This window comes from Vigna unguiculata, chromosome 6, assembly GCF_004118075.2.
Source record: "Vigna unguiculata cultivar IT97K-499-35 chromosome 6, ASM411807v1, whole genome shotgun sequence".
Taxonomy (NCBI): Eukaryota; Viridiplantae; Streptophyta; class Magnoliopsida; order Fabales; family Fabaceae; genus Vigna; species Vigna unguiculata.
In genome coordinates this window covers 21,103,864-21,115,016 of record NC_040284.1, presented here as the reverse complement: position 1 = coordinate 21,115,016, position 11,153 = coordinate 21,103,864, and the positions used below count along the sequence as shown (strand labels likewise).

Here is an 11,153-nt window from a genome sequence, read left to right as displayed (position 1 = left end):
TAAGGTCAAGCCGAGTCTATCCAAACCCATGTCAAGTTGAGTCTCGATTTAGTCAATTGATTTGACCAAGTTGAGTCTAGTTAAGTCAACTCTAACCAAGGTCAAGTTAGGCTTACCTAAACTTGACCTAAACTACAAAAATATAAATATAAAACTGAGAATATGAAGAATGTTAAACCGTAAAATTTTAGGTAAAATTTAATTTTTTTAATTTTAAGTAATCTAATTACTCTAATAAAATTATATAATTTTAATTTCTTTAAAAAAATTCAAATAACATATTTTGTTGTAAAATTTTTAATTTTTTAAATAAATAAATTAGTATTTTAAAATGTTTCATTCAAACACAAAATTAATGATTAAACGATCAAAAGTGACTATTAGACTACATACATTTACCATTACGATCAAATAATAATTTTATTTTGCAACGAATATGAGTTGAATGGGTAAAATTTTACAAAAAAAAACTAAAACTATATAAATCGGCATATGAAAATTTTAAACGAAAGCATATATTCTATCTCTAAATTATTCGCTTAGAAAATTTTTCCTGTTGTGAATTTAAGTTAAAATTTAACTACGTAAAGATTAAAAAATATTTCAAATTCGTGCTCTATATATTGAAAAATCATGAATTATTCTAAAAAACCATTCATAAATTTTGGACCAATGGGTGGTCTTGCAATAGGAATGTCCATTGGAGAGGTCCATATGTATGCAGTACAAAAAAGTAAAAACATAAAAACTTCCGTTGCCGGGAATCGAACCCGGGTCTCCTGGGTGAAAGCCAGATATCCTAACCGCTGGACGACAACGGATTACATGTCAAATATAAATGACATTCAATTGAAGATAATTGTGTGTTTAGTGAGAGTAAGAAAAATTTTATTTTGGCATTGGTGAGATGATTTTGTACCTTAGCGAGAGTCATGTGATTAAGAGTAATAAATAAAAAAAATAGTTTGAAATTTTGGTCAGATTTATAATGAGGGCTGTTTGAGAAAATTATTCTTATTAACGTATTTTTTTAGTATTAATTGTTATATTTATTTTAAATTATTGTGGCAGTTTTGAATCACTTCTTGAATAATAATAGGATGCTAAATATATTATGTTTACAAAACGTGCATATATATATATATATATATATATATATATATATATATATAAAATACTTTTTTTATCATTGATAATATTTTTTTTTAAACAATAAAAATGTTACGTAATAGAATGGGAAGGAGGATGATAATGATATTTTAATAATAAGATAGATCAATATCAAATGTAAAAAAGTTAATTAATTTTAAATATATTGAGTGAAATATTATTTACTTTCATTTTGGTGAAATCATTTTGTTTGAACAATATTATAATTTAGAATAACTTAGGTGGCCTATAAATTAAAACAAATATAATTTGTGTGGCTTTTTTTTTCTTTCTATTAGTTGTTTTTATAATGTTATTATTATTAACTATTTATATTTGCAATTAAATAATTTTATTTGAATTATAATATTAATCAGATTCTTTAAAACTTTCTTCGATGATAATTTGGTCAATAATATATTTTATTCAACTACAATAGATTTTTAAAATATAATTATTAACTATTTGTGTTAAAATTAGTGGTAAATACTGGTACAATACAACTTTGTATGAATCAATTAAGATTCTTCGTGATATACTATTGATGATTGATGGTTCTTACTAAAAAAATCGTATATGTGGATAAAATCCGCAACAGGTAAGAAATGAATATTGTAAATTAATAAGACAGGTAACGGGTACGAATATTTTTAATAGTTGTATATTAACGGGATGGGTACGAGTATCATAATATTTGTGCCCGTGGATACTCATATCCGCTATATTCTAATTTAAATTAAAAAATTAAAAAAAAACATCCTCAAAAGAAGTTTTTATAGGATTCTTATCTATCAAAATATTAACTCCTGGTTCCGGTGAACGTATAATCATTGAGTTCTCTTCTTTCAAGACAACACATACAAAGAAGAGACCTGCCAACATAAAATAGAATTAGTGAACTTATTAGAGATGTTTCTATTGAGTTTTGTTCTCTCCTATCTCTCATGTACTGGATATCTTAGTAAATCTCATTTCTTTAGTTCTTCACTAGAACAATTATAATCTTGAAGAATATTAACATATTGATTTTGAATGAGTTATTTTTTTATCAATTAGTTAAAAAAAATCATTTATTTGTAAGCTGTCATTCAATATTATTTAAATTGGTTATTTGGACTTTGTTTAAAATTTATGAATGTTATGTATTATATTTTATTTGAATTTACGATTAAAATGTGTGGTTAAATATTTATTTTTATTTTTTTTGTAAATACCCACGAATACCCATGGATATCCGTGGACATTAAAAAATTATGCCACATAACAGATACTCGACGACGGATGTGGATACGGGTGCAAGACAAATATTTATCCAGCAGGTAGGGTATGGAGAAGTTACTATCCGGACTCTACCCGCCCCGTTGACATCCCTAATTCTCACAGAGTCTTTAAAAAGAATCAATTTGTCTTTTATTTAAATATATTTTATAATATATATTCCTTAGCTATTATAGAAAACATTATTCTAAATTATTTTAGTACTTACACTTGTTCATATTATTAAATAAATTTGAATTTTCTTAATGAATTAACTTTCTCAAATATATTACATCCTACCACATATTATGATTGTTGGAAAGATAACAAAATTAATAGATAAACAAGCATATGGAAAACTCATATCAAATTTTCCCAAAAAGAAAAATAATAAAACGCATGAAATAGAGAAGAGATGAACTGGCAGATGCAAAAATTCTGAAAACTTGTTAACATGGAAAGACCTCAACATAGAGGAAAAAACCCATGGAACCTAGTCTAATAAAATCTTGTACTAATAATAATTAATGGGTGCACCACAAGTTCTCTTGAAATTTCCAAGGATCAATGGAACACTATTTTTTTTACCAACAAGGTGATAACAAATTCCAATGTGTATTTTAAATAAGCAATGACGGAATCTCAATATATGAGATAAAAAATAATACATTTTCTATAGGGTTGCTTCTCTGCATAGACTTGCACAGGATAAACTGGTTACTCTTTTCTTTTTCTTCACTCTCTCCGATAACTTCTTTTCTTTTCTCACTAGAGACACTCACAACTTCTATTTCCCTATCTCCCACTATATTTTCTTTCTTAACAAAGTTGATACACTCTATCACCAGAAAAGTGTTTTATACCATGTTTTTCATAAAAGTTTTCATACTTTTAATTTCGAAACTCTCTTCCATGATCACTTATAATAGAAACAAATTTTGAATTCTTTTCATTTTTTAAAACATTGGCAAGTCTTTTGAAAGCATGTTAATTATCGTTTTTGGATGCAAAAAATAGTGTCCATGTGAATCTAGAGAAATCATCAATTATGACCAATGCATAAAAGTTTCCACCAAGACTCATAGTTCGTGAAGGTCTAAATAAGTCCATGTGAAGCAGTTATAAAGGTCTTTATGTTGAAACACATATCTTAGGCTTAAAAGAGACCTTAGTTTGTTTTCCTTTTTGACATGCTTAACACACTTTGTCCTTTAAAAATTTAAGTTTTGGGGAGTCCTTCAACCAACTATTTTCTATTTAATCAGTTTAAATGTTCTATGTGAATGTGACAAAGTTTTCTATGCTATAACCATGTATCATCTTCTTTTGTAAGAAAACAATTATTGTTTTTTTAATGCACGATGCAAAATCAAGCAAGTAGATATTTTTAACTCTTTTTCCTATTAACACGATGCAAAATCAACCAAGAACCTTTCTTCCAAGCGCAAACTAAGATCAATCACAACTCCAAACCTTCAAAGATGATCATGAACAGTTCCAGCACTGAGAAGTTCAGAGAGAATGAGATTTCCAGAAGTATCAAACTAATTTCGTGCTAAAATTGAATCTTTTCTCATTCACTCTGAAAATTCAAGCTCTATAGTTTATCAATTGACATATTGAATAGGTTGAAATTTATGTTTAATATGTAGATTTCACTTAAATTAGGTGAAATAAGCTGATTGAATAATATTCCAGCCGATCAAATATTGTTAATTGTAAAACTATAACAACAGGTCATTTAACCTATTAAAAACCATTTTAACTTATTGAAAGACTACAACCAAGCACAAGACACATATTCTATGTCAAATAGTTTTAAAATTAAGCTCCAACTTCAAACTTTAAGAACTTTGCATGTCAGCCAGTTTAATCACCGCTTCAACCTTGATCAACTCAATCAACCCTTCACATATTCATCAATTCTTTAAACCTTCATCAGTTCTTCACATTTTCATCGAATCTTTATGTACCAAACATATTTTGTGCTAATAACTTACTCCAGACTTTGATGAGTTTAGATTGTGAATCGGGGTTAGGAACTGCGAATCGAGCAATAAACCAGAACGGTCCAAGAAAACCTCGATTATCGTTGATCGGTTTGAGGAAAGGAGCAATAGTATGGTCAAAATGGGACTTACTCTATAAAAACTAAGTAAATCTTGTATGAAACAAGGCTTCCTTCACCCATCAGTGAAGGGTAACGTTGTCCCAACCTTATGCCTTCAAGAGGATGATGGAAAGTGAGAAGATTAGGATTTGGTGTTAGGGCATATTCAAAAAGTGACACCATCCACAATTGGATAAACCAGAAAGGACCATAAAGATTGCCTTAAAGAGTTGGTGAACATAACACGTTAACAACTCTAGTAAGTGAAGTATATGCATGGACAAGAAAAAATTTTGACAAACAAATGGGTGGGGAATAGGGATGTCAACAGACTGGGTAGGGTACGGGTAGTAACTTCCATGTATCCTACCTGCTGGATAAATATTTGTCCCCGTACCTGTATCTATATCCGACAGGTATCCGTTAGGCGGGTACTCGCATATATTTTTAATATCAACGGATATCCACAAGTACCCGCGGATATTTACAAAAAAATAAAAAAAATATTTAACAATATATTTTAATAGTAAATTCAAATAAAATACAATACATAACATTCATAAATTTCAAACAAAGTCCAAATAACCCATTTAAATAATATTGAATGATAGTTTACAAAAAAATTAATTTTTTAAAAACTAATTGAGAAAAAAATAACCCATTCAAAATCAATATGTTAATATTTTAATCATTTTTTTAATTTTTTAATTTAAATTAGAGTATATTGGGTACGGGTATCCACGGGTACGAATACTATGATACATGTACCCGCCCCATTAATATGTGGGTATACAAAATACCCGTACTTGTTACTCTCGGGTATCCATTTACAATATCAATTTTCTACCCGTTGTGAGTTTTATCTGCGGATACCCGTAAGTACAATTTTTTTTGACATCCCTAGTAGGGAACCAATGTGAAAAAGCTAAGCAAGGTTAAACATTGCGAGAAATTTGAATCGACCTAAGACAAAAAACATGGGTACATAATCAAGAAACGAGAAAGTCTACATGCTCCTATAGAGAAACTCTTACTTTATCGTCTTTGATTAAGTGGTTAACAAGAAATACTGACCATGTCCAGTAACTTGAAGTAAAGTGATTTTGTATAAGGAGGTCCAGCTCGATACACCTTGAAGAAAGCCTACCTGTAGTAGTCTACTGTTTGGGTGTTGGTTGTGTGGGAGCATGAATCTTGGAAGCATTTAATGGAAGGATTGCTAAAATGATAAGAACATGAAACATTATGAGCACAATGTTAAGCATTCTGAATACGTGGCTGAGCAATTAGTGCGTATAAGATCTTTTAACATCATAAATACCTATGTTAAACATTCATGCACTCACAAGAATGGAAAGGGTTGTAAAACATCAACACAAGTGGAAGAGAATCATGAAAGAACAAAAAGACAGAGGATACCATAAAGGGGAAATGTGGTGAGAATGTACTTATTCATTCAAAGTATGAATAAGTATTCTCTAGGGAGTATATGTTGAGGGCATTTAAAAGTAAAAAGAAGTTACTCAAAATATTGAGTGTTGTTGTAGGGCCAAAAGATAGGGTAATACATTTCGCTCAATCAATTGAAGGTAAAGTCTTATATCGCTCAATCAATCGAAGTTCAAGCCTTACATCGCCCGATTGGTCGAAGGTCATTTCTTACGAGGATAACAAGAAATAGAGGGCCCCACACATGATAATTTATTGGGATGGTGTAATTGAAGGACAACATAAGACATGCATGTAACTAGATAGAAGCGTGTTATTTACCCCTTGTTAGAGCGTCGATCAAGGGAGAAAGAAAATCACAGAGCATTTATCGATCAAAACCAATAAGCAAATCAAGAAGGTGGACAAAGGAACAACCAGTTTGGAAAACTTAGGGAATGTCAACAGCTCAAGCCACATGGACTCTAAGACTACTAAAGCTAGTTTTAGGGCAGTTATAGGTTTAACTTGTAATTGATTCTAAATTTAAATTCAAATCTTGTAACTTTCGAGTGAAGGATAGAAAATATAAATAGGTTTATTTTGGATTTTATGAGGGTGACAAATTGTGGAACAATACATACATTATGATAAATATTACGAACATGAAAATGACTAATCTAGTGTTGGTTGTTGCAATTTGAGTCACCGTTTTCATTGGTTTAGGTTACAAGTTCCTTTACTTTCCTTTGTAATTTACTTTAGTGTTCTTGTCATTTGATTGCAACATCTCCTATCATCACACTGACCACTTTGGGTTCTACCATCTTTACATTACATTTCATCCATCATCACTGTGTTTCCATTTTCATCCTTGTCAAAAAACCAAAAAAACCAAAATAAAAACTTTTTATGTACGAGATTCTCATTGAAGTCCAAGTAAGAAAGAGATCAAATTTGTTGAGTGTTTGGGTAAAATTGGTTCACAAAATTAGCAACATTTACATCAAACTAATTTTCTCCATTGATGCTTACACGTGAAAACACTCCAGTTTGATTGAAAAACAAGTGTTTGCTAATCATGTGGTAAAAGAACTCACCTCGAGTCAATTTAGTTGTGAACAACAATAGAAAATCGATTGAGACTAAATACTCAACGATATTTTATATCGGTTGGAGTGTAACTAATGTAACACATAAAACACAATGACAAAGTGAATTTTGTACCTTTATGGCTAACATCACTACTCAACAAAGCATATGAATTATCTTTCTCGCAATTATTACTCAACATAATAGTTTGATATATATAATAAAATGATATAAACACTAGCGGAACATTAAAGTGATAGGGAGCCACGACTCCCCCAAAACTTTTGGAATTTTTTTTACATATATTTATATATATTTTTAAATTATAATTATATATCATTTATATTAAGTTTATATTATGGAAAATAATAATAAAAAATAAAATAAAAAATTTAATGGAAACATTGATTTATAAAAGAGATTAGGGTTTTGTTTTTGCTATAAAAATTTTCTACCATGTAAATTATTATGATAGTGTGTGAGGAGAAAAAATACAAAGAGATAGATTGAAAACAGAGGTTAGAGAACATGTAGATTGAGATTGAATTATACATTTTTGCATGATCTCTCACATACCAATATCTTATAATAATTTATGTATGTTAGATTTATGATTCTTTTTAGGATGTTTATCCCAAAATAGTATAAACCCTGATTGGGATTTCATGGATTCTTTTATGAAATGGGTATGAACCCTACTTATAATTTTTCCCAAATTAGTATAACCCTTAATTATGAAATTTAGGAATTTTTTGTTTTCCCGCCCATGGTAAATTTTTTAAAGTTGTGAATTTATACAAGAGAGGTGATAAATTTATATTAGAAAGATTATGATAAAGAGTAAAATAATTAATTCTTTTTTTGTTTGAAGGAGGGAGGTTTGTGATAAAGGTGAAAATAATTGCATCTAAGTTAACTAAAGTTGAGAAATTTCATCAGAACCAAGAATTCATGATAATGAAAAAGAAATCTCTAAAGTTCCTAAAGTTACACATAATGAATTTAAAAATTCATTAGAACGCGATATGAGAAGTGTTCTCAAATTTCACAATACTCACCAAATCAAAGTGGTGAGATACGAATGACTTATCTAAAATGGTACTCATGGTTTGGTATCATGATATAATAACAAATGATAGTCATATTTTTTTGAAGGAATTCTACCATTATGTGTGCTTGTTTTGAGCATAAGAAATGAAAAGAGAAAATGAAGAGCTTTTTCTTAACTAAAAAAAATTATATATAAAAAATCTAAATTGGCACCTCAGATTTTTTGTCCAAGTTCCGCCCCAAATATAAATATCGAGAGAAATGTTTTAGGTAATTAATAAAGTAAAACCTCTTATGTATATAGTCGTGAATGTCATTAGAAAAATGTATAATGCTCTATTGATTTCTTCGAATTTATGATTTGAAGTATTTTTAAAAAAATTGAGCAATATATTTAATGTATAATAACTATTGCACGTTACTAATTATATAGTAATTAATGTATAATATTAAATATTCTGTTTCTATTATTTAGTATTTATTATTTAACATTTATTGCGAGAAATTTATTAATATTTATTTTATATCTTTTATTAACTTTTAATAAATATATGTCATTTATAATTATTTAGTGTTATTAACCTTAAAAAAATATCTTATTAAAAATTTATTTTAATGATCAAAAGTGCTTACTTAGTCACTGTAGTGACCAACCCAATCTAGATACCAATTTACACAACAAAAAATAATTAGTTATTAAAGTAGTCAATGCTGTAAACAAAACATTATAATTGGTCTCTAAATTTATTTTCAAAATTAGTTATCAAAGTTTTAGCTACTAAAGGAAATTGGTTGGTCACTAAAAGTGGGTTACCAAGATTTTTGGTATCAAATGAATTGATTTCAAAATTAGTATCTAATTAATTAATGACCAATTTAGCGACCAATGCTAATTTTATTTTAAATTATTTTATTTTTCAAATATTTTATTTGGTTAAAATAATTTAAATTCATTGAACTTTGTTTTCTCTTATCAATCTTGATTTAAGCTATTATCGGTCAAAGTATTAGGCTAATCGAATATAGTTGACCTAGGTGTAGTCGAGTTATTGTAGGTCCAGATTGAGCTAAGTTAGTTTAGGTCTAGGTTAAGTCAAACGGATTTGAACCTAGGTTCGGTCAAGTTGGTCTAGACCCAAATCGAGTCTAATTGGGGTAACCTATATCCACGGGCGGATCCACATTCATTCAAGTCAAAGTCCACCCACGTTAAGTTGAGATAGACTAGGTCTATGTTGATCCTAATCCGATCAAGGCTGGATTTGACATAGCTTGATCGAGATAAGGTCAAGCCGAGTCTATCCAAACCCATGTCAAGTTGAGTCTCGATTTAGTCAATTGATTTGACCAAGTTGAGTCTAGTTAAGTCAACTCTAACCAAGGTCAAGTTAGGCTTACCTAAACTTGACCTAAACTACAAAAATATAAATATAAAACTGAGAATATGAAGAATGTTAAACCGTAAAATTTTAGGTAGAATTTAATTTTTTTAATTTTAAGTAATCTAATTACTCTAATAAAATTATATAATTTTAATTTCTTTAAAAAAATTCAAATAACATATTTTGTTGTAAAATTTTTAATTTTTTAAATAAATAAATTAGTATTTTAAAATGTTTCATTCAAACACAAAATTAATGATTAAACGATCAAAAGTGACTATTAGACTACATACATTTACCATTACGATCAAATAATAATTTTATTTTGCAACGAATATGAGTTGAATGGGTAAAATTTTACAAAAAAAAACTAAAACTATATAAATCGGCATATGAAAATTTTAAACGAAAGCATATATTCTATCTCTAAATTATTCGCTTAGAAAATTTTTCCTGTTGTGAATTTAAGTTAAAATTTAACTACGTAAAGATTAAAAAATATTTCAAATTCGTGCTCTATATATTGAAAAATCATGAATTATTCTAAAAAACCATTCATAAATTTTGGACCAATGGGTGGTCTTGCAATAGGAATGTCCATTGGAGAGGTCCATATGTATGCAGTACAAAAAAGTAAAAACATAAAAACTTCCGTTGCCGGGAATCGAACCCGGATCTCCTGGGTGAAAGCCAGATATCCTAACCGCTGGACGACAACGGATTACATGTCAAATATAAATGACATTCAATTGAAGATAATTGTGTGTTTAGTGAGAGTAAGAAAAATTTTATTTTGGCATTGGTGAGATGATTTTGTACCTTAGCGAGAGTCATGTGATTAAGAGTAATAAATAAAAAAAATAGTTTGAAATTTTGGGTCAGATTTATAATGAGGGCTGTTTGAGAAAATTATTCTTATTAACGTATTTTTTTAGTATTAATTGTTATATTTATTTTAAATTATTGTGGCAGTTTTGAATCACTTCTTGAATAATAATAGGATGCTAAATATATTATGTTTACAAAACGTGCATATATATATATATATATATATATATATATATATATATATAAAATACTTTTTTTATCATTGATAATATTTTTTTTAAACAATAAAAATGTTACGTAATAGAATGGGAAGGAGGATGATAATGATATTTTAATAATAAGATAGATCAATATCAAATGTAAAAAAGTTAATTAATTTTAAATATATTGAGTGAAATATTATTTACTTTCATTTTGGTGAAATCATTTTGTTTGAACAATATTATAATTTAGAATAACTTAGGTGGCCTATAAATTAAAACAAATATAATTTGTGTGGCTTTTTTTTTCTTTCTATTAGTTGTTTTTATAATGTTATTATTATTAACTATTTATATTTGCAATTAAATAATTTTATTTGAATTATAATATTAATCAGATTCTTTAAAACTTTCTTCGATGATAATTTGGTCAATAATATATTTTATTCAACTACAATAGATTTTTAAAATATAATTATTAACTATTTGTGTTAAAATTAGTGGTAAATACTGGTACAATACAACAACTTTGTATGAATCAATTAAGATTCTTCATGATATACGATTGATGATCGATGATTATCACATGTACGTGGAGTCTTTAAAAGAAATCAATTTGTCTTTTATTTAAATATATTTTATAATATATATTTCTAT

General features: G+C 28.0%; 2 non-coding genes across 2 annotated transcripts; both read right to left on the bottom strand.

The window, feature by feature from the left end:
• Positions 1-749: 749 nt before the first annotated feature.
• TRNAE-UUC lies at positions 750-821 on the bottom strand. The gene has a single exon. It is a non-coding gene; the product is annotated as a tRNA-Glu (tRNA).
• Positions 822-10,117: 9,296 nt separating this feature from the next.
• TRNAE-UUC lies at positions 10,118-10,189 on the bottom strand. The gene has a single exon. It is a non-coding gene; the product is annotated as a tRNA-Glu (tRNA).
• Between the last annotated feature and the right edge of the window lie 964 nt (positions 10,190-11,153).